This window comes from Mobula hypostoma, chromosome 24 (genome assembly GCF_963921235.1).
Source record: "Mobula hypostoma chromosome 24, sMobHyp1.1, whole genome shotgun sequence".
NCBI lineage: Eukaryota > Metazoa > Chordata > Chondrichthyes > Myliobatiformes > Myliobatidae > Mobula > Mobula hypostoma.
The window spans coordinates 15,535,276-15,560,620 of NC_086120.1; the positions used below are offsets into that span (position 1 = coordinate 15,535,276).

Genomic DNA, 25,345 nt, shown 5'->3' on the forward strand with positions numbered 1-25,345 from the left:
AGTCAAAAAACATTTGTTACAGAAATAGCAATGAAGAATCCTTCTATACTGACAGAGACGGAGGACCTTAAATGCCAGTGGCATACAGGCAGTAAGTAAGTGTATTAACCATAAATCCATTACTTCCACATTTACAAAACAACAGCTGACAAAATAATGTGATCCACAATTTCTAGTGATACCCATATTAAGTGGAAATTAGGATTTCCACAAGATCTCCAAGGAAGCAACGGTTAAGGCACTCACCAACTAGACAGTTGGGGAATAAGGGATGTGGGGTACAATTGTTTATAAGGGGGATTGTGACCACAGGGGATCTGACAGTCGGAGTTCCAGTGTCTGAGCTTACTCTTGTTGAAATGAGATGGTTAGATTGAGGGTGGAGCTACATTGGGAATGGAGTGAAGGGAGTAAGGCATGATGGAGAATTAAAGGTAAGAAAGGGATTTTGCAAAGAAGGGTTCTAATGCCTGTTGTCTCCAACAATGGTCTTATTATACTGCAAGTATCTATCTGGTCCTCCACAGGAGTGTTTCACTGGGAATGGCTACATTCTGAGCACATGAAATCAAATCAAACACAAGGGTCAATCACACCAGGAGAGCCTGGTTAAACTTCTAGAATGATGTGAGGCAGTCTGGAAACGTTTGCTATCTTGACTTACTTGAAGTAAAAAAAAATCAATCACAAACTGTTGAAAAAAAATATAATGCAATTGAATTTCAAGGTCAATAAACTTTAAATAGCTGGAATAGACATCAAAAACTACAAACAGGATACAAAGGCAAAAAGCAAAAATGAAATAAAAATTTTTATAGACACAAAGGACTGAAAGTGTTGGGATTTGGAGCGAAAAGGAAAAACAAGCTGCTGGAGGAACTCAACAAGTCGAGCAACATCTGTGCAGGGAAAGGGATTGTCAAATTTTCGGATCAAGACCCTGCATCAGGATAAAAATCTTACTTTTGTAAAGCAACGAGTTACAGCATCCAGCCTATATTATGCTAAAATTTGCCTCAGTGAGATGGTCAAAACACATTCTTTTGAAGGTGATTCTTGCTGGAAAATACATTAAGTAGAATATCCGCCAAGGTTTTCCCAATTTTCTGCCATAACTTCAACAGGCAATAATTTCTGTGGGAGATAGAGGACACTAAAGGCATCCACACATATACTCAAGTCTCTGAGGTTCGGGATGAGCTTGGGGGTCTCATTGGTCAGTGGTCAGACTCAAATGGAAGTAATTGCCATGCCCAGATACTAGAAAGTCGATACTACCCATAGCCACTTGTACAATGTGATGTGAAGGATCCATAAGTTAGTGTCAATAAAATGACCTTGAACAGCTTGCATTCTGTCAGTCACTGGTATACACTACAGGATGGATGGTCACTGTGGGAAATGCAAGAATATCAATGAATGTGTAAGAGTGTTTAAGTTTCCTTGCTGAGATTCATTGAACCACGTAGTTAGGACAAAGTAAGTGACTTCCCCACATCTAAGTAGCATATCCATGTAGGCACAGTAACTAAACTGTGTTGATCATCAGCTGAATACTCCTTAAAATTAACCTGGTCTACTCAATCTAAAGTTAAGTGGTATACAGTAAATTGCTTCCATATGAGCCACATTCAACTAATTAACATGAATTAAGTTCCATATACAGGTCTTGCAGTGTGACAGCAAGATTGGTTCTTTCCCTGACGAGTTGTCTCCATTTCATGATGTGCTGTTTGTTTAAAAACTATGCTGTCAAAGGCATTCCCAGTTCACTGTTATAATCAAACAAAAGTGGAGTAAGTATACCTGCCAGCAAAGAACGGTCTGGCTCAGAGCTGTTGATGGCACGGCACTTGCAACAGACAATATAAATGCCAGCTGGAAGCTGTGCGCTTCCATTTTGTTCTGATCTGATCTGTTATACAGGATTGAAATTTGCTTTGTTTTTCTTCTGCTCAAAAGGCTCAATTCTTTCCTTGACATCGGGACGACCCTTGACCACATTCATGACTGGAAAGTAACTGTGTGCATGTAATGTTGTGTGTGCAGCCTTAGTGTTACTGCCAGTGGCCTAAAATCTATTCTGCAACTTAAGCAGACAATTTGCAGTGAAAGCTGTTTCACAATGTTCTCAAAACCTTGCTAGAAAGGCTGAGCAGAGCGTAAGGTTCATATTGTTCCTTAAACCTTGAAGTTACTGAACTCCTTAAATTGCTCAGTCTTTCTTTGCTTCTACACTCTATTAGATTTCAAAATCCAAGACAGTGGTAGCTCCTTCCTGGTTTATACTCTCTTTAATGCTACACTGTCTCTATATCACTTGGAACTTTACATGTTATAGATAAAATGTCATATTGGTAGCATAGACATCAAACGATCCATTTCACCATTTAAAAATGATCAGGAGCTTTCTCCCTGATGCCTTGTTCTACATACACCCACTACTGAACAGGTTAAATGGTCACCATTGCTGTTTGTGGGACCTTGCTGTGTATTTCCTATTTCAAATAGCTACTTGCATTTCAAACGTACTTCACCAGATTGAAAGTGCTTTGGGTTGTTCTGCAGACACAAAAGCAGCATAAATATTGCAAGTCTGTTACCTAGGTTTCTCGGTTCCGTCGCTTCACTGCCAATGGCCGTCTCAAATTGAGCACAATGCAGATCTGTGCTAAAGCGGGCAATAATGAACTGCCTGGGGAGAGGAGTGAATCTCTGAATGCCTGCTCGTGTGTGACATGGGTCAGGACACGGATGGGCAACATGAGGAAACCCAGCGTGTGGTTGATGGGAGTTTTACTGGCGGCTCTTCCCCTGAGACGCATGAGTCACACAGGCACAGACAGAACTTGGACGGTCCTCGCGCAGGAAAGTGCTGAAAGAATGGTGTTAATGCACTGTAATAGGGGTGATATCCAATTTATTATGTGCCAGTGAATTTTTAGGTCAGAATTAAAAAACATTCCAGAAATGTGCACTGTGTAGAGGAACATTAAGTGATAATTCACTCAAGTAGATTATTATTTTTGACTCCAGGGACTTATGGGTTGCCTATGTCATGAGCATAATAAATCTCAGTCAGTTACAGGATTCTGGGATAAATGGATCAGCCAGATTTCAATAGGAGCAACGGGCAATTTATCATCTAGGTGAAGAGTGGTGAGAGAACAACATTATATGCTTCCCAAGGCTGCTGACATGCTCAGGAAAAATGACAATGGCACTAGCTTTATTCCACAAGGTCAATCTTTAAACCCGTTGGGCCCGAGGATACAGTTGTTAAAGTTGATTCGTGTGAGGATTTGGGACTGTGAAAGACTGTTTGCTCAAATGCAGATTCAGAAGAGCTGGACAGTTGTAAATTCCAGTAGGTGCACCTTTTGCTAAATTATTTTCCTCCCCTTTCAGTCTTAAATAGAGTCATAGATATTCACAGCAAAGAATGCAACTTGCTGTAGCCTAAGCAATGTTTTATGAAATAATACAATAATTTCCCTGCATTGCATATTCTGTGCTATGGCTAATGAAGGCAAGTCTCCATATGCCACCTTAATCATCTTATCTACCGGTGAAGCCCCTTTTGGGATCCATGGATCCATGGACTTGTACACCAGGGTCCATCTGTAGCTTAATAGTCCTAGGGGCAATGAGGAACAGAAAGACCTGGTGGAAAATTGCACAGACCCCACCTACTGCTCACCAAGGTGGTCAGTCGTCTACCTTGTTTAAGACGTTTAACTGCGCTAAGGGTAATTAAAAGTCTACCTACATCTAAAGGTAGTTACAATTTTACATCTAAAGGTAGTTATAATTTAAATGCACTTTGGTGATGTGGTTTGATGCTTTATATTCTGTGCTTTCACTCATTTTTTGCTGTTTGCACTATTTGTTCTTATTGGGCGCTTGATGTTTTCTTTCAACGGGTTCCAAGGAGTTTCTTTGTTTCACGGCGGTCTGTGGGAAGATGAATCTCAGGGTCGTATACTGCATACATACTTTGATAATAAACGTACATTGAATCTTTGTTAATGAACTATTTGTCTGTGGGAGGAATGGCCATCACTTGCCATCATGACAATGGTGCAGGTGTACAGGTTATACAGGCTCACACACTGGGCATTAAACAGACAGACTGTTCCGTGTCGGCAATCCTGGATTCCTGAAGGAACTTGGGAATTCACTTCTACATGAAACTTAACAGATAGGATGTGGTGGTATGGCAGATTATGTGTTGCACCCTAATTGCAACTGGTTTCAGCTCCATAGGTAGCAAGAATCCGAGCAAGGCAGGCTTACATGAAACCATCAATATTTGGTTGTAAGCCATCCAGAGATGCTCTACAGTTTCTGGTAAATGTTAACACAGATTCTCTCTACACAGATACTGCCCTACCTGCTGAGTTTTCCCAGCACATTGGAGAAGTGCCCCCTCCAAAAAAAAATTTATAAAATAAATTTTTTTTTCCCCGATTTTAGATATGGCTTGGGAGAAGTTTAAGTAGACGGATATAGCTGTGATGGGGTAGAAATTCCATGGCCAGTGGAAGGAGATTAATGGACAGGTGAGATTATTCATGGGCAGCAGAAAGAGGTTAATGAGTGGGTAAAGCTCTTGTTAGGAAAGATTGTTTTAGAATGGTGGAAAGACATTAATAAGTGCGTAAGATTTATAGAAGGAATGGATGAATTCACGTACTTCTCTTGTCCAATGTTTTTATGCAAGGTTGATATCAGATGTACCATCTGAATTGAATGGGCAGACTACAATCAATGGATTTTCTAGAGTTCTGAGGGATTTGGAACTGTCCCCAGTACTTTGAGTCCTTTACCATTCTCGCTTCTACAAACAAACCTTCCAATAGTTATTTTTGCTTGGAATTACTTTCTAATATCTTCAATTTTGTGAAGGTTGTTACTTTTACACAATGCTGTCCTACTTCATCTGTTGCTTATTGGATGCACAGCCTCATATTTAGATAACATTTTGCTTGCCAAATAAATATTCATTGGAATGAGACTTTAAAGGTTACTTTATTACTTGGATATTTTCTTTAAAATATGAAAATGTGAAATTAAATCCCTGAGGAATTTTTGTATGTCATGATTTGAGAGCAAAATATAAATTTCCAAATTCAGTTTCTGTCTTTTTCATCAAACTCCATTCCTTTGAATCTCAAGAGCATATAATCTTTCCCTCACATGGTGAAAAACTTCCAAACCGAGTAAAACAATTTGCTGCTTTTAATGATACTCCTATTCTTCTGTCCTCTCTTTACAATTCTCAATTTTCCTGGGGTGTTGTTCATACGGCAAAGTAATGCACTGTGCCTGAGCTATATGGGCAGGGTTCATATGTGGGCCTCAACAATGGGGACCGAAGATATTGAAAACTCGATCGGAAGAGTCACGCATTACTTGCCTTCTATCAACATCCACACAAAGACGTGTTCCAGCAAGAAGCAGTGGATGGCAACTAAACGCATGGATCTGCTCCTAATTTTTCTCTTTTCCACGTCCAACAATATTTAAAAAGACATAGGCTACTTAACTCTTTCTTTCTCTTTTCTTTTTAAATCTTTTTATTAATTTTCCAAAATTATAAACAGAATAACAGTATTGATACAGAGAGATTGGAATAATCTTATTGTTGGTAAACACGTACAAAAAAGACTTCAAATAATACAGGTGTAATAGACTTCCAAACTCTTAACATAGATAATCATAAAGAAAAAAGAAATAAAAAGAAAAAAAAATGCAAAGAAAAACTCCCAAACAAAAAACTAAATACTACACCTGAAAAGAAAGCAAACGGAACAAAACAAGGCTAGACCAATATCTTAAATTGAATACATTCAATAATGTTGTCAACTCCGCTCCTCAATTCATATATTTTAAGTTAATAAGAAGGATTCTGAAAAGGTCAAATTACATCATATGAAAATGTTGAATAATACCTAACTCAACAGAGATGTAGTCTAGTATCACCCTGGTTGGATGGTCTCACTCCTGTTCCAGTTTGCCTGTGTGCACACTGAGTCTCACATTCGCTTCCTCAGACTCTGCCTTCCTATTTGCAGACTTCATCCAGCGCACCCTACGTCCTATGTACCTATTTGATGTTAATGGAAATAACTCTTTGTCTTTTGCTGTAATCAGCAAACAGAAAACATGTATGCCAGGCAGATATTTAGGTCAAGTAATTTGATGAGTTGTAACACCCTGGGATAAATATTGCAAATTTCCACAATTAAGGTGACTAATGTGATTTCTTGCTAATGTTTTGTGATTATGTACAGAAGGTGTTGGATGTAATGAGTATACTGGCATGTAAACAAATCTAATTAATAACAAATCACTTGCCCCATCATAATATCTTCATTAACTCTGGTCATCTTGCTGTCATGACAATGGTGCAGGTGTGCAAGTTATACAGGCTCACACACTGGGCATTAAACAGACAGACTGTTCCGTGTCGGCAATCCTGGATTTCTGAAGGGACTTGGGAATTTACTTCTACATGAAACTTAACAGATAGGATGTGGTGGTATGGCAGATTATGTGTTGCACCCTAATTGCAACTGGTTTCAGCTCCATAGGTAGCAAGAATACGAGCAAGGCAGGCTTGCATGGAACCATTAATATTGCACATAGCCTCAATTATAAGGGATCACAGTGGTGGTAGGGTCGGGGGGGGCGGAGTTGGTGAATTCACATCTAATTGCACAGATATAGCAAATCACATGTTAATGCATTCAGTTCTAAATTTTCTTAGCATCTGTACTTAGGAATCAACTTCCAAAGGAGTACGGAAATATAATTAACAGAACTTCGATAGTTGCCTGCCATCGATGTGGTTGTAATGGGATAACATCCATAAATCTGGCACGGCTTCAGTTTTGTTGCTAAGTTTAGCTGTGATGACTTGAACAAAGAGAAAACCTTCAGTGAAGGAAAGGAGAAAATTACTGTGAAGAACACTTTAATATCAATAAGAATCATTGATTGAAGTTCTTGAACTTGTTTAGGGGTAAGCATCTTGCTCATCTGAGAGGCAACAAAACACACGACAGTGGATGAGTTTGCCATTCTGAAGGTGCTAAGTTTGGACAGCTTTTGAGAGCATGTCTGTGCACTGCAGTGAGTTGCCAGACTGTGCCCTATTAATCCTTGTGTGCAGCACCAAACCACAGAGTCACAGAACACTACAGCACAGAAGCAGGCACTTTGGTCTACTGAGTCTATGCCAAACCATCATTCTGCCTAGTCCAATTGACCTGTACCCAGACTATAGCCCCCCATACCAATCCCATCCATTTACCTATCCAAATTTCTCTTAAATGTTGAAATCAAACACACATCCACCATTTGCACTGGCAACTCGTTCCACACTCTTATCAGCCGCAAGTGAAGAAGTTCCTCCTCATGTTCCCCCCCGCTAAACATTTCACCTTTCACTTTTAACTCATGACCTCTTCTTCTAGTCTCATCCAACCTCAGTGGAAAAAGCATGGTTGTATTTATCCTATCTACACCCCTCATAATTTTGTATACCTCTATCAAATCTTCTCTCAATCTTCTATGTTCTATGGAATGAAGTCCTAATCTACTCAAATTTCACCTATAACTCAGATCTTCAATTTCTGGCAAAATCCTTGTAAATGGTCTCTGCAGTCTTTCAATCTTATTTGCATCTGTAGGTAGGTGACCAAAGCTGCACACAATACTCCAAATTAGGCCTCACTAACACCTTATACAACTTCAACATAACATCTCATCTTCTGGAGTCAATACTTTGATCTACGAAGGCCAAGGTGCCAAGAAGCTTTCTTTACAACCCTATCAATGTATGCTGCCACTTTCAAAAAATTATGGACCTGTATTCCCACATCCCTTTGTTCTACTGCACTCCTCAGTGCCCTATCGCTCACTGTGTAGGATCTACTCTGGTTTGTCCTACTGAGGTGAAATACCTCACATTTGTCTGCATTAAATTCCATCTGCCATTTTCCAGCCCATTTTTACAGCTGGTCCCGATCTTGCTGCAAGCTATGATAGTCTGTTTACTACCACTCTCTAGCTTCTCCCTCTAAGCCAATGTCTCATCCAATTTACTACCTTATCTTGAATGCTGAGTGACTGAACTTGCTTGACTAACCTCCCATGCGTGACCTTGTCAAATGCCTTCCTAAATGCATGTAGACAACATCCACTACATTGACTTCATCCACTTTCTTGGTAACTTCCTCAAAAACCTCTACAAGATTGGTTAGACATGACCTAGCACGCACAAAGCCATGCTAACTTTCCTTAATCAGTCTATGTCAATCTAAATACTTATATCTCCAGTCGCTTAGAATACCTTCTTCCAATAATTTTCCCACTACTGATGTCAGGCTCACTGCCCTATAACTTCCTGGTTTATTTTCAGAGGCTTCCTTAAACAACAAAACAACATTAGCTATCCTCCAATCCTGTAGTAACTCACCCATTGTTAAGGATGACTTAAATATCTCTGCTAGGGTGTCTGCAATTTCTCTACACTTGCCTTCTGCAGGGTCCAAGGGAACACCTTGTCAGGCCCTGAGGATTTATCCATTCTAACTTGCCTCAAGACAGCAAACACCGCCTCCTCTGTAATCTGTATAGAGTCCATAATATTGATGCCATTTTGCTTTACTTCTATATACTCTGTGTCCATCTCCTGAGTAAATGCAGATGCAAAAATGAAATGCATTTAAGATCTCCCCAATCACTTTTGACTCCATGCATGGATTAACCCATTCTAATCTTCCAAAGGACCAATTTTGTCGCTTGCAATCCTTTCGCTCTTAATGTATCTGTAGATTCCCATAGTATTTTCCTTCACCTCGTGTCTTCTTTTAGTCATCATGATTTCTTTCTTAAATGTCCTCTTGCATTTCTTATACTCCATAAGCACCCCACTGTTTTCTTACCTGCCCATACTTGCAATGTACCTCCTTTTTGTTTCTTAAACAGGGCCTCAACATCTCTCAAAAACCTGTTATCTTTACCTTTTATTCCTACTATTGACAATAAACTGGACTGGTCAAAGAACACTGAGGCTGTCTACAAGAAGGGTCAGAGCCGTCTCTATTTCCTGAGGAGACTGAGGTCCTTTAACATCTGCCGGACGGTGCCGAGGATGTTCTACAAGTCTGTGGTGGCCAGTGCTATCATGTTTGCTGTTGTGTGCTGGGGAAGCAGGCTGAGGGTAGCAGACACCAACAGGATCAACAAACTCATTCGTAAGGCCAGTGATGTTGTGGGGATGGAACTGGACTCTCTCATGGTGGTGTCTGAAAAGAGGATGCTGTCCAAGTTGCATGCCATCTTGGTCAATGTCTCCCATCCACTACATAATGTACTGGTTGGGCACAGGAGTACATTCAGCCAGAGACTCATTCCACCGAGATGCAACACAGAGCGTCATAGAAAGTCATTCCTGCCTGTGGCCATCAAACTTTACAACTCCTCCCTTGGAGGGTCAGACACCCTGAGCCAATAGGCTGGTCCTGGACTTATTTCCTGGCATAATTTACATATTACTATTTAATTATTTATGGTGCAACTGTAACAAAAACCAATTTCTCCCGGGATCAATAAAGTATGACTATGACTATGACTATACAGGTACGTGCAAGCTTTGTACTCTCAAAATTTCACTTTTGAAAGCCTTCCACTTACCAAGTACACCTTTGCCAGAAAACAGCCTGCCCCAATCCACACTTGCCTGATCCTTCCTGCTACTATTAAAATTGGCCTTACTCCAATCTAGAATCTCAACCCACGGATCAGACATACCTTTTTGCATATTTACCTTGAAACTCATGGCACTGTGATCACTGGATGCAACATGTTCCCCTACACAAACTACTGTCAGCTGCCCTGTCTCATTCCCTACTAGCAGATCAAGTATCACACACTCTCTGGCTGGGACTTCTACGTACTAATTAAGAAAACTTTCCTGAACACATTTGACAATCTCTACCCACCTTGTCCTTTTACAGTATGGTAGTCCCAGTCAACATGTGGAAAGTTAAAATTCCCTGCTATAATCTTCTCATGGTTCTTGCAACAGTCTGCGAACTCTCTACAAATCTGTTCCTCTAAATTCCTCGGACTGTTGGGTGATCAGTAAGATAGCCTCATTAACGTGGTCATATCTTTCTTATTTCTCAGTCCCACCCATAATGCCTCACTAGACAAGTTCTCTGGGCTGTCCTGACTGAGCATTGCCATGACATTTTCCTTGACTAGTATCGCCATCCCTCCTCTTTTAATCCCTCCCACTCTGTTGCGTCTAAAACAAAGGAATCCCAGAATATTGATCTGCCAGTCCTGCCCCTCCTGCAACCAAGTCTCATTAATGGCTACAATATCATAATTCCAGATGCTGATCCATGCCCTGAGCTCATCTGCTTTTTCTACAATATTTTTTGCATTGAAATATATGCAGCTCAGAACATAAGTTGCATCATACCCAACCTTTTGATTCCTGACTTTATTTGAAGTCTTAACAATATCTGTCTCCGCAACCTCTCCACTATTTGTTCAGGCACTTTGGTTCCCATCCCTCTGCAACTATAGTTTAAATCCTCCTCCTCCTCCTTCACCGTGCAGTACTAGCAAGCCTTCCCACTAGGATAGTAGTCCCCTTCCAGTTAAGATGCAAACTGTTTCTTCTGTACAGGTCCCACCTTCCCTGGATGAGAGCCCAATGATCCAAAAATCTTATGCTCTCCCTTCTAGACCAACTCCTTAACCACATGCTAAACTGTATAATCGTCCTATTTTTGGCCACACAGGCATGTGACATGAATAGCAATCCTGAGATCACAACCCTGGAGGTCCTGTCCTTTAAATTAGTACCTAAATCCCTGAACTCAATTTGCAGAACCTCATCACTCTTCCTACTTATGTCAGTGGTACGGACGTGCACCACGACCTCTGGCTCTTCACCCTCCCACTTAAGAATGCTGAGGAATCGATCCAAGATATCCCGGACCCTGGCACCCGGGAGGCAATATCCCATCTAGGAATCTTGTTCTCATGGACAGAATCTCCTTTCTATTCCCATAACTAATATATCCCCTATCACTTCTTTGCCCTTCCCTTCTGAGTCACAGAGTCAGACTCAGTGCCAGAGACCTAACCGCTGTGACTTTCCTCTGCAAGGTCATTCCCCCCCCCAGCAGTATCCAAAGTGGTACTGACTAAGGAGTATTCCTGAACACATTTGACCAAACTCTTTCACATCCAGCCCTTTTTACAGTATGGGAGTCCCAGTCAATATGTGAAAAGCTAAAATCACCTATCATATACTTATGTTCTTGTAACAGTCCGCAATCTCTGTATAAATCTGTTCCTCTAAATCCCACGGACTATTGGGTAATTTATAATACAAAACCAATGACACAGTTGCACCTTTCTTATTCCTCATTTCTACCCATAAAGCCTCACTAGAAGAGCTCTATAGTCTGTCCTGTATGACCACTGCCATGACACTTCCCTTGACTAGTGATGTCACCCCTCCCTCTTTAATCCCTCCTGCTCCAACACATATAAAACAACAGAGCCCTGGACATTGGGCTGCCAGTCCTGCCCCTCCAGTAACCAAGTCTCACTAATGGCTACAATTTCATAATTTCATGTGCTGATACATGCCGTAAGCTCAACCACCCTTTCTGCAATATGCCATGTATTAAAATATATGGTGCTCAGAACATTTGTCCCACTATTCTTGACCTCTTGATTCCTAACTTTGTATGTAGGCTTAGCAACATCTTTCTCTACAACCACTCCACTATCTGTTCTGGTGCTCTGGTTCCAATCCCTTTGCAACTCCAGTTTAAATCATTGCCCTCTCCCCTGTGCAATACTAGCAAACCTTCCCACTATTATATCTGTTCCCCTCCAGTTAAGGTGCAAACCGTCTCTTCTGTTCAGGTCCCACTTTTCCTGGAAGAAAGCTCAATGACCCAAAAACCTGAAGTCTTCCCTCCTGCACCATCTCCTTAGCCACATGCTAAACTGTATGATCTTCCTTCCTCTGGCCTCCATAGCACGTGGCATGGGTAGCAATCCTGAAATCACAACCCTGGAGGTCTTCTCTTTTAACTTCACACCTAACTCTCTGAACGCACTTTGCAGGACCACGTAACCTCTCCTACCCATGTCATTGGTACCAACGTGGACCACAACCTCTGGCTTCTCACCCTCCCACTTAAGAATGCAGTGGACTTGATTCAAGATGTCCCTGACCCTGGCACCCAGGAGACAAAATACCACCAAGCAATCTCATTCTCGTCCATAGAATCTCCTTTCCGTTCCCCTACCCAATGAATCCCTAATTACAGCTTGTCTCTTCATCCCCATTTCATTCTGAGCCACAGAGTCAGAATCAGTGCCAGGGACCCGACTGCTGTGGTTTTCCTCTGCTAGATCGTCCTCCCACCAACAATATCCAAAGCAGTATTCTTGCTGTTGAGAGGAACAGACACCGGGGTACTCTGCACCCACTGCCTATCCTCGTTCCCCCTCCTGACAGTCATCTAGTTACCTGTGTCCTGCACGTTGGGTGTAACTACCTCCCTATAGGTCCTGTTTAACAACCCCTCAGCCTTCAGAATGGTCTAGAGTTCATCTAGTTCCAGGTCCAACTCTTTTACACGGTCTGTTGGAAGCTGCGGCTGGTTGCACTTCTTGCAGGAGTAGTCGTCCGAGACACCAGAGGTCACCCTGCCTTCCCACATCCCGCAAGAAGAGCATTCCACTATCCTGCCTGGCATCCCCATTGCTCTAGAAGTGCAATAAGAAAGGAAGAATACTGAGAAAAACAAATCTACCTATGGCATACGCTTCCCCTCATCAAAGCCCCGATAAGCCAAAGTCTCAACTCCCTACTCAAACACTGGCCCACTCACACAATGGCCGCTCTGCTAAACCCAACTTCTTTTTATTGGATCTTGCTAAATGCCTAATTATTCACAATCCAATGGAACTCGGGAACTGTCGTGCACAAAACATGTTGGCAGCCCCCGCTCGTGTCTTTTAAACTCACGCTTCCTCTACGCAATCCAATGTCTCCTTGTGAACTATGGCATGCAAAGTGATTGTGATGCCTTCTTACTTACATGCTTGCTGCCTGTCGACAGCACCACCCTTCTGCTGTGTGGATGTACACATCTTTATGAGTCTAAAGGACTTGAAAGATTCCTGCCCCACTTAAATAGGTTGGCACAGGTGCGTAGTGATTAACTCAACACTATTATAGTGGTGTAGGAGATGTCCAGGGAAGGGTAGCACCTCTGGTGTTGGGGGTTGTCGTGTTAATTCTGGGACAGCTCACTTACCTTTGGCCCCCCCCCCCCACCGCCCAAACACCCAGCTCTCCCCTGTGGCTCCAAGTAGCTGTTTGTATGTGACAGTGGCCACATTCCAGTACACTGCTTCGATTGTGGGGGGAGCTTAACCAGGTGAGGGTAGCCGGCAGCCTCATAACCTAGTGAGTTAGGGACATGCCTGTCCCAGCATATGCAGTCAGTCCTGACGGACAGGGCGGATGAGATCTATAGTGAGATCCAAAGGCCAGAAAGACAACACTCTGTGGAGAGCAAAGGGCACGATATGGCGTGGTCACGCACTGCAAGCAGGGAAGACCTCAACCTGTGATGCTTTTCGTATCACTGGACTTGGACTTCTGAGGACAAGAGAGTGGAAATGCCTCAGTGCAACGGCTTTCCTACTTTAAAAACTCCTGCTCACAGATTTCCTGTCATGGTTGGACATGATGGACGACAATTCTATAAGAGTGGGTTTTGATTTCTGCTGCTTTCTACAAGGTGTCTGGCCATTCTCCCCGTGACCGTGTGGATTTCTTCCAGGTGCTCCAGTTCCCTAGCACATTCGAAAGACATACAGGTTGGGCTTAGAGTTTGGGTTACTGAGTTGTGGGCATGCTATGTTGTTGCTGGAAGCATGGCCACACTTGTGGGCTGTCCCCAGCACAATCCTTCCTGATTTGATTTGATCCAAATAACACACGTTTGAATGTACGTGTGACAAATAAAGTTAAATCTGAAACCTGCCTGTACCTCTCAAAGGGGGAGTGGATTTTAGTTGCATCTGCTGGTGTCAGTGGATGTAAAATGTCATTCTGACCTTCAACAATAATATCACAACTCTGGAGCATGGTGGCACTAAGGCCTTCCTGCTGGACTGGAGGACTTTATGGGGGCGATGGAACGAATGGGAAATTTGCCCAATCCATAAGGAGCGGGGCGAATGCCATCCACAAAAAGACCGTCTGGCAGTGGGAGCAGATAGCTGTGGAGTCAAATCTCCAGGACTGAGGGCAGTGCCTCCAAATGTCAAATCCAACCAAATGCATCGCCTGTCTCAAACTCTGCTCAGTGTTCACAGACAATCTCTAATGAAACTAAATGCCCCTAACCTGCACACCCATACCTCTTAGACTGCACACCTTCCAACCGCTCAACAACTATTGCATTATATCAACACTCACTAACAAGAGAAAATCTGCAGATGCTGGAAATCCGAGCAACACACACAAAATGCTGGAAGAACTCAGCAGGCCAGGCAGCATCTATAGAAAAAAGTACAGTCGACAGTCTTGCTGAAGGGTTTCGGCCTGAAACGTCAACTGTACTTTTTTTTCTATAGATGCTGCCTGGCCTGCTGAGTTCCTCCAGCATTTTGTGTGTGTTGCATACTCACTGGATGCTTCCCTCCTTTTTGGTAGACAAGATGGTGCACATAGGGGGCAGTGGCTGCTAACCTGTGGGGGATGTGAAGCTGTAAGTAATTCCATGGGGAGGAGAACGCTTGCCGTTAGCAGAGCATCTGCTGGTGAGGTTGGAGCTTGTGGCATCTCCTTACATTTGCTTCATATTTCACCTCTGCTTGGTCTCACTTCCAGTTTACAAGCTGCAAACACTGTAAGCATGCACCTCTCAGTTAACTCCCTTCCTTTCATCATCCTATACTGCCGCCAAGTCCTTCAACCTCGTCATGGTCTGAAGGAGAACAAGATTACGGTGTAGATAAAGGAACATGAGACTGTCGGTATAACAGTCTCAAGCATCAATTTTGATGAACAGTCTTCCACCTGAAACAAATCTCTTTCCACAGATGCTATCCGACCTGCTAAACGTCTGCACCATTTTCTGCTTTCACCACAGTTCTGATATTGATGCTGTGGATAGTATAGATACTAGTTCTGAGGCAGATGAGGAGATATCAGGCACATATGCTGCTGGGACAGGGAGAAATGAGGGCACAGGTGGCAGCTTTGAGGGGTGAGGTGGCACATGTTCTTCTGTGAACATTTCAGATGGGCATTACGATAATGCAGCCGAAAGAAGACAGTTAATAGATATCAAGAATTCAATGCTCAAGGCGCAAGGAAGCCTGAAAGAGAGCCCAAGTTGAATATTATGAAGAATGGATGAGTTTGACCGCAGGGTTTCCACAGAAATGGTCTTCATTCTTTGATGCCACTGGTGGGCAACTCCGTTACCACTTGCTGGGCGCACGTGAATGGTCTCCTGGATTCACATTTTTGACTAACCAAGGGAAGATAGAAGGCAGGCATTATGAATGCATGTGGCGTATCTATGCAACATGGCATATTGTAATTTATGCATATTGCTTGCACGGTTTACTTTGTGCTGGCTAATACTTTTGTAAAGTGACGAAGCAGATATAGTGACGGTGGGAGAGAAAAGTCAATTGTTGAAGAGCTGATGGATAGGGAATGGAAGGTATTTTTTTCCAACTAATTTTGTTTTCAATTTCACGGTTACTTGCAAAGCTAATAGCTACTGCCAATAATTAATTGTCTTTGAGAAGGTGGTGATAAGCCTCTTCCTTAAATATCTGCAGTCCTTCTGGTGAAGGTACTCACACGTTCAAAGTTCAAAGTAAAATTTATTATCACAGTACAAACATGTCACCACATACAACCCTGAGATTCTCTTTCTTTGGGCATACTTAGCAAATCTATAGAATGGTAATTGTAAACAGGATCTGTAAACTGTAAACAAATTGTGCAAATGCAGATAATAAATGGCAATAAATAACGAGCATGAAATAACAAGATAAAAGAGTCCTTAAATGAGTGTAGCTATCTCCTCTTGTTCAAAAGCCTGATGGTTGAGGACTGGTAACTGTTCTTGAACTTGGTGGTGCGAGTCCTGAGGCCCTTGTACCTTCTACCTGATGGCAGCAGTGAGAAAAGAGCATGGCCTGGGTGGTGAGGATTTTTGATGATGGATGCTGCTTTTCTACTGCAACATTTCACGTGATGAGCTCAATGGTTGGGAGGATTTTACCCGTGATTTTACCCAAAAGTGCTGTTGGGGACAGAGTTTCTGCAGTGACAATGAAGGACCAGTGATGTACAAGCAGTGGCCACTTTATTAGGTACATATGTTCACCTGCTTGTCAATGCAAATATCTAATCGGCCAATCATGTGGCAGCAACTCAATGCACAAAAGCACACAGGCACGATCAGTTGTTGTTCAGACCAAACATCAGATTGGGGAGAAATTGACAATGGAATGATTGTTAGTGCCAGGCAGGGTGGTTTGATTAACTCAGAAACTGCTGATCTCATGGGATTTCATGCACAACAGTCTCCAAAGTTTACAGAGAATGGTGTGACAAACAAAGAGACACATCCAGTGAACAGAAGCTCTGTTGGTGAAACTGCCTTGTTAATGAGAGAGGTCAGAGGAGAATGGGCAGACAGGATGGTCTCAGTAATCCAATAACCAAGCATTACAACAATGGTGTGCAGAAGAACATCTCTGAATGCATAACACGCCAAAAGTAGACGGGCTGCAGAAGGCATGGACATATATTGGGTGGCCATTTTATTAGGTACAGGAGGGTATTTCCAAGTCAGCATGGCCTATGATGTGGAACTTGTAGGTGTCGGAGTTTCCATGTGCTCCCTGCCCATGCTCTTCTTGGTGGTGGCAGCTGCAGGTTTGGGAGGCGCTGTCGGAGCAGCCTGAGTGACTCTTGGCAGAGCATCTGTGGACAGTGCACATGGCAACCCCTGTGCACTGGATGGGAGCAAATGCATATAATAGTGAGTGCGACACCGATCAATCAATCAAGCAGGCTACTTTGCCCTGAGTGGCACCAAGCCTCTTGCGTGGTGGAACTGCACGCAATCAGTCAAGAGGAGAGTACCACATCACACTCCCAACTTCAGTATTGCAAACGCTGGATGACTTTGGAGTATCAGTGTGAGTCACCCACCAGTTGATTCCCAGCTTCTGATCTACCTTTGTGGTTAACATACACAAATGCTGGAGGAACTCAGCAGGCCAGGCAGCATCTATGGAAAAGACGTTTCGGGCTGAGACCCTTCATCAGTCGACTACACTCTTTTCGTAGATGCTGCCTGGCCTGCTGAGTTCCTCCAGCATTTCGTGTGTTTTGCTTGGATTTCCAGCATCTGGAGATTTTCTCTTCTTTGCCTTTGTAGTTACAACTTTTCCCTGACTGGTCCTGTTGGATATGTGAACAGTGGTGAGCATATTGATATTACATTAATGATGAGGCCAAACCGTCTACATAGAATTCTTCTCTTCTCACCTATTAAACTTTTATTAAACTTTCACTGTTGCCATAATTGAGCAAAATGCAGAGTTTTCCACTCCAAAGTCAATGCAGCTCTGCATTGAGAACAAAACCGCTAGTAAGCTGCCCATATAATTCATGAGTAACAAGCAGCCCTGTGGCTTTCAGTGGTTGGAAACAAATTGAATTATCCTGCATTCATCACTCTGATGCCATTTATTTTTTTCATGCTATGTTTCAGAGAACACTCTTGCGATCGACTTCAAATGACTCTGCATAAATAAGCAGCATCACAAAAAGATCGAAACCTTTTATAGAGACTCAGGTTCTGAGATAATGCGGGAAAAATACATGGTTTCATTTACATCTCTCTTAAAACTAAGGTTTGAAACTAACAGCATGATCACCTTTGTCCTTCTGGTCAAAGACGATGAAGCCCTTAGTTTCAGTTATTCCCTGGTTAGGTGTGAATATAGCAAAGGTTTTCACGCTGCCCTCTATATCCAGCTTTGAAGTCTCCAGAAATCAATAGCTAATCTCCCACAGGTTTACCACAAGTGAACCAGCAGAGAAAGCAAGGGGGCGTTAAAAGAGTTGTCGATAGCTTCCATTATTAAAATTAAGAAAGTGGAATAAAGATCCTTTGACTGGGTGAGCGATAGGAAGTTGTGCACTGAATACTTCAACAATACGTGCATCTAGAGTTAGGAATAACATTTTCTAATCTCAGTATTTATAACTGCAATTGCATAACATTTTCCCATTTCCCTCTCCCATGTTCCCTCGATTTTCTAGAACTAAAGAACATTTAAACAGTGTTTTAATCCCACAAGTGTGAACATATATAAAAATAGCATGTGAAAGGGACACTCCTGGAACATAAACAATAGGTAATTTAGACAGATTTTGGACATCAAAAGCTGCTGCTGGTGAATGGCAGACAGGAAATGTGGTTCAGGATGCATTTGCAAGTTCAGCATCGGGGTTAATGTTTCAGGTTGAAGAATCTTCAAAAGAAGTGAGAAACTCTTTCCACAGAATTTGTCTGATCTGCTGGATGTTCTCAGCATTTGCTGCTTTAATTCGAGTTCTGTCTGCACTGTGTTTGTGGACCATAGCTGGGGTCCATTTCTGAGGAGACCATAAAGTGAGATAGGAGCAATTCCCTCAAGGTTTCCTACCTGTGATAGTTTATTCAGTGTCAATGACTGAAGATCGCTTCTCTTTTCTTAAAAATATATCCTTCCCAATTTGCCTTCATCCCCAACTGTGCCCACTTAAGATCTAATCAGATCTTCAACATCATTCAGTGATACAAACAACTTATTCAAAACCTTAGATGTCACCAGCTTCTTTGCTGTTTGGCAGAAATTTAGATGAAATAATTAAGGAGATGGAAGGTTGGAGCAATTTATTTCTTTAACTCCACATCCAACTTTCTCTGCCTGTCTCCAAACTCAAGCTGTGCAGAAGCTTGGAGACTTCAGTTAAGAATTTAGCTGCAAGATCATCCCCTACATCACAATGTCTAGTTACTTCCACAGCTTCCTGTTATCTCTTTCCAATCAAAACTTTCTTTTCCTGCCTTCAGTAACACAAGATCTGATCTTTCCAATACTCAGTGACTTCTCAATCTCTACCTATTCCTACGGGACTAAATTTACTACTACCCTGCTCTGAGCTGCCTTCCTCGTTAACCCCATCCTCACTGACCCATACTGACTCCCTGCCCCTCAATGCAACAATATCAAACTTCTCAACTTCAGACAGCTTCACACCATCACTCCTCCACATCTGACCAAGTTCCCATTACACAGTCTTCTATCTTTCATTCACACACCGCTGAGGTCTATTCCTCACCCATCTTAGCTGATGACTCTGACTTTAAAACTCCATGGCTTAGAAATTCAATTATGTAATGCATTTCAATTACTAAATCCTAAGGACTTTCTACAGGGACACAATTGAGAGCATCCTGACTGGCTGAATCACTGCCTGGCATGGGAACTGTTACTTCCCTCAATAACAGGACTCTGTAGAGAGTGGTGCGGACACCCCAGCACATTCGTAGATTCCCACTATTTAGGACATTTATAGAGACAGGTGCGTAAAAAGGGCCTGAAGGTAATTGTGGACCCAAGTCACCCCAACCACAAACTGTTCCAGATGCTACCATCTGGGAAATGGTACCGCAGCATTAAAGCCAGGACCAACAGTCTCCAGGACAGCTTCTTCCACCAGGCCATCAGACTGATTAATTCATGCTGATACAATTGTATTTCTATGTTATATTGACTGTCCTGTTGTACATACTATTTATTATAAATTACTATAAATTGCTCATTGCACATTGAGACAGAGACATAATGTAAAGATTTTTACTCCCGATGTCTGTGAAGGATGTAAGAAATAATGTCAATTCAATTCACTTTCAGAGTTTTTACATTCAAAAGTTGACCTGACCTGGAATGAAACATGACAGTGAACCTTTCCACCTTTATGCGTCATCACAAAATTAAATCATAACTTTCTTTCAGCTGTTTGCCCTACCACACGAGGAAATGCCAGATTTAATTCTTGCATCAGATTTTCATCAGTGGTGCATGAGATATTATTCTCCATACAATGCATGTATTAAAAGACTGCAACTGAGAGATCTTACCCCACAGTTTTGTAAGTGACCATTACTGGACCATCCCAGGACAAACAAGCTTTCAGGCCACACTGCTCATTCGGCTTCCTCTACAGCAGGGGCGGCTATGTTTACATTCAATTTCTCAATGGCCTTCAAATCAGAATCAGAAATAAGTTTATAATCACTCTCCTATATGGCATGAAATCTATGGTTTTGCAGAAGCAGTAGAGTGAAAAATTACTTTAAATTACAAAATAATTAAATCATGCAAAAAAGGAATAATGAGTTCAAAGTAAATTTATTATCAAACACATGTATATGTTATCATATATACTACATGGAGATTCATTTTCTTGCAGGTATTTACTGGGAAAAATAAATACAATGGAATTTATGAAAAACTATTCAAGAACAGAATAGACTGACATACAACCAATGGGCAAATGAAGACAAACTGTGCAAATAAAAAAAAAACATAATACTGAGAACATGAGTTGTAAAAAGTCCTTGGAAGTAGATCAGTAGGTCATAAATTCAGTGCAGAGTAGTGTTGAATGAGGTTATTCATGCCTGATGGCGATAGGGTAATAACCATTCCTGAACCTGGTGATGTAGGGTCTAAGGCTTCAGTACCTCCTGTCCAATGGTGGTAGCAAAAAGAGGTCATGATTTAGATGCTGGGGTTTTTTAATGATGAATAGGCCTTTTTGTGGCAATGCTCAATGTAAATATATTCAGCGATAGTGAAGGCTTTGCTTATGATGGACTGGGCTGCATCTACTGCTTTCTGTAGTCTTTTCCATCCCTTGGCATTGGTGTTTCCATACCAAGCCATGACCCCAGTGAGGATACTCTCTACTGTGCATCTATAGAAGTTGCTCAAAGCTTTTGGTGACATGCTGAATCTATGCAACCATGTAAGAAAGTAGAGGCACAGTCGTGCCTTCCTTGTGATGGCATTTACATGCCACTCCACAGACAGATCCTCTGAGATGTTAATCCCAAGGAATTTAGAGCCACTGACCTTCTCCACCTCTGTTCCTCTGATGAGGATTGGCTCATGGATCTCCTGTTTCTTCCCACTGTAGCTGATAATCAGCTGTTTGGGTTTGCTGATGTTGAGTGAGAGGTCGCTGTTGTGGCACCACTCAAAAATATTTTCAACCTCCGTCCTATTATGTACGCCGAATCATCACCACCTCTGCTTCAGCCACCACTAGTGGTGTCACCAGAAGACTTAAGTATGGCATTGAGGTAGTAGTATTCATGGACTGTTCAGAAAGCTGATGATGGGGGGGAGAGAAGCGCTACATGTTACCAATCTCACATTGTCACTGTCCTCCCTAAAAAGCAGCAGAAACCCAGTCCCTGACATCTTCAGATGCTCTAAGCTGATAAATTGTCTTAATAGCGTCACATGTACTGAGGTACGGTGAAAAACTTCATATAGCATGCCATTCATACAGATCATTTAATCACATCAGTACATCGAGGCATTACAATAGAAAAACACCAAGAATAGCAGGAACTCTGATTTTACTCTTCCTGTGACCACAGGCACTGAGGCCAGTTCGTGTACCTGAAGCACCAGCTCAGCAGATCAATCATTACGATGCAAGTGCAAGTTATATGGTTGTTACCAGAACACACTGCGAATGTCGGTTATTTATTACAAGGTAATATTTACTCATCTTCCATAAATAATAGAATAGCATCTCAAATACACATCAGGGATAGGTACAGTATATTTTCTTTCTCACAGGGAGTGAATCAGCATTGGTTTTCTACGGGATTCTCTGCAGCTTTGACAGATCTGCCTCCAGGTAGGCTTTTGCTTCCACAAACTTCTCATTATCTTATTTGCCTTTTGGCTGCAGACGTTCTAGAGCTGTCATCAAGGGTGAAGATGTCCGCTACGAATTGTATTATTCAATTAATACCACTGTCAATTCCAGCTCCTTATTATTAAAATCCCCCCTGAAACTTCCAAAATGCAAAATAAAAACTCCTTCAGGGACCCAGTCAGAAAATGAACACGTAATGAAATAAAAGTTAAGAAAAAGTTTTTCTTTCCCACAAATTAACGTCATAAAGACTCAAGAGCAAATATTAAAGCCTGAGTTTCAGTTTGAATTCCAAGGAGTTCTTCTGTAGAGTATGTTCTTGCAAATGGGGAGCTGTCTTGACCACATGGTGGTCAGCGCAATAGTGAATACCCAGTCAATCTGATGTGACGTCAGTCTGACAGCTGCTTTGAGGGCAATGGGGAGGCTGGGTCAGTCATGCTTCTGGCATCGTCATCTTTTAAACACGCTACACAGGCATCAGCAACAAAGGGTACACCCACACTTGTGTTTCTATTCCAAGTGTCCAGTCAGCCAGAGATTTCCATTGTCATGGTCATTCTCACGCTGGTGGACTGGAAATTTAAGAGCATAGCTTTGATTATTTCAGTATTTTAATTCTGAATAGTGACTCTTTTTCCAGGTAATTGCGGCCATTTCTGTGTTAAATCACTCGAATTTCAATACTCACTAACTGCTAAGATTTACCATGGTGGACTGGAAGCAATTTAGTTGAGGATTATACATGTGGATGTCATCACTCTTTGTGCAATGTTTCTTTTGGAAGAGAAGGGTCTTTTGAACCAGCTGTATGAGCAACAACCATCACTAGATGTTCCTGAGCCAACTGGGTTGTCACAATGTAGCACGAGTAGAACCACTGATGTTCAGTAAAAAAAATCTTTGAACTGTGCATAAATCCAACTCGGCATAGAACTCTCCACCTCGTTCTCAATCTCTCTCCGAACAGTCCAGTCTTGAACCCTGATCTCCTGCTCTTGCACCCAATCCCTGGATCACACCCAGGATTCTCCCATATCTTTAAGGTGCTCACCGTTAGGGCAGTGGTCCCCAACCTCTGGGGTGCAGCCCGGTATTGGTCCACGGCCCGGAGGTTGGGGACCACTGCATTAGGGCATTTGTAAATTGATCCAGGTGGTAAAATGTGAGAGGAGTTGATGAGAACGTAGGAGAATAAAACGGGATTAATGTAAATAGATGGTTGATAGTCATTGCAGACTCGATGGACCAAAAGGCTTGTTTCCATGCTGTATTTCTCTATGATCATGTGACTCTATCCCCAAATATCCCTGCTCCCAACCTGCTCCTGATGCCCTGTTCTGACAACATTCACACTGGAAACTACAACCTTTCACTTAGTCCCACTGTGGCTACTTAACTGTTTAATATCCATCCCATAGCCTGTGACTAGTTACTTGAACATTACTCCTCCCATCATATAGAAAACCTCCAGCACAATACAGGCCCTTCAGCCCACAAAGTTGTGCCAAACATGTCCCTACCTTAGAAATTACTAGGGTTACACACAGATCTCTATTTTTCTAAGCTTCATGTACCTATCCAAAAGTCTCTTAAAAGACCCTATCGTAACCGTCTCCACCACCATTGCCGGCAGCCCATTCCACGCACTCACCACTCTCTGTGTAAAAAACTTACCCCTGACATCTCCTCTGTAACCACTCCCAAGCACCTTAAACCTGTGCCCTCTTGTGGCAGCTATTTCAGCCCTGGGAAAAAGCCTCTGACTATCTACACGATCAATGCCTCTCATCATCTTATACACCTCTATCAGGTCACCACTCATCCTCCATCACTCCAAGGAGAAAAGGCCAAGTTCACTCAAACTGTTTTCATAAGGCATGCTCCCCAATCCAGGCAACATCCTTGTAAATCTCCTCTGCACTCTTTCTATGGTTTCCACATCCTTCCTGTAGTGAGGCGACCAGAACTGAACACAGTACTCCAAGTGGGATCTGACCAGGGTCCTATATAGCTGCAACATTACCTCTCAGCTCCTAAGTTCAATTCCACAATTGATGAAGGCCAATACAAAGTATGCCTTCTTAACAACAGAGTCAACCTGCGCAGCTGCTTTGAGTGTCTATGGACTTGGACCCCAAGATTCCTCTGATCCTCCACGCTGCCTTTATTACTGCCTTACCATTAATACTATATTCTGCCATCATATTTGACCTACCAAAATGAACCACTTCACACTTATCTGGGTTGAACTCCATCTGCCATTTCTCAGCCTAGTTTTTGCATCCTATCAATGACCTGCTGTAACCTCTGACAGCCCTCCACACTATCCACAACACCCCCAACCTTTGTGTCATCAGCAAATTTACTAACCCATCCCTCCACTTCCTCATCCAGGTCATTTATAAACATCACAAAGAGAGGAGGTCCTAGAACAGATCCCTGAGGCACACCACTGGTGACTGACCTCCATGCAGAATATGACCCATTTACAACCACTCTCTGCCTTCTGTGGGCAAGCCAGTTCTGGATCCACAAAGCAATGTCCCCTTGGATCCCATGCCTCCTTACTTTCTCAATAAGCTGTGCATGGGGTACCTTATCAAATGCCTTGCTGAAATCCATACACACTACATCTACTGCTCTTCCTTCATCAATGTGTTTAGTCACATCCTCAAAAAATTCAACCAGTTCCTGAACACCACCATTCTCTTGACTCTCCACAGACGTTGCTTGTGGAAGCAATTCCTCATCCTGGTCTTAGCTGTAGGTACCACCTGACTATATACTCTGCTTTCTCATCCAAGTTCAGGCTCCATTCACACCCTATTGCTATCGATATGCACAGCAAGACTTTGCCTTTGCAGTAGGCTCCCCTTCTCCACGCAAGCGATGAATCAAAAGAAACAGCAGAGACCGATACAGTTTGACACCAGAGGTATTGCAGGAGTTGCCAGTCAATGATTAACTCAATGTGGGACGGCATTAGACACATCAGCTTTGGATTTTTCCTCAGGGTTTACTCCCAAAGCCTTCCCATGCATGGAGCTAACCGCAAGGAGACCCAAGTTTTTCTTCTCCTGGATGAGCTGCCAACCACGACTGACAAGCTCCATCTGCCTGAAGCGACTGCTTTTGAGGTGCCAGTAACCCGCCTCTGCCCCTTATCCTGTCGGTAGAAACAGTTCCACCAGGCTTAAACTAGTGAACTAAGACCAAATTTGTACAATG

General features: G+C 42.5%; 1 protein-coding gene across 2 annotated transcripts in view; it reads right to left on the reverse strand.

Annotated features, from left to right (window-relative positions):
• sema6bb (sema domain, transmembrane domain (TM), and cytoplasmic domain, (semaphorin) 6Bb) overlaps positions 1-25,345 on the reverse strand; it is a 576,599-nt gene that overhangs the window by 334,526 nt on the left and 216,728 nt on the right. Inside the window, exon 1 of one of the 2 annotated variants that reach the window (XM_063032162.1) lies at positions 2,604-2,630. The exons of the other annotated variant lie outside the window; for it this stretch is intronic. The gene's annotated coding sequence lies outside the window, so the exon portion shown is untranslated. Of the gene's footprint in view, positions 1-2,603; positions 2,631-25,345 lie in introns of those variants that run through there. 2 annotated transcript variants of the gene reach the window in all.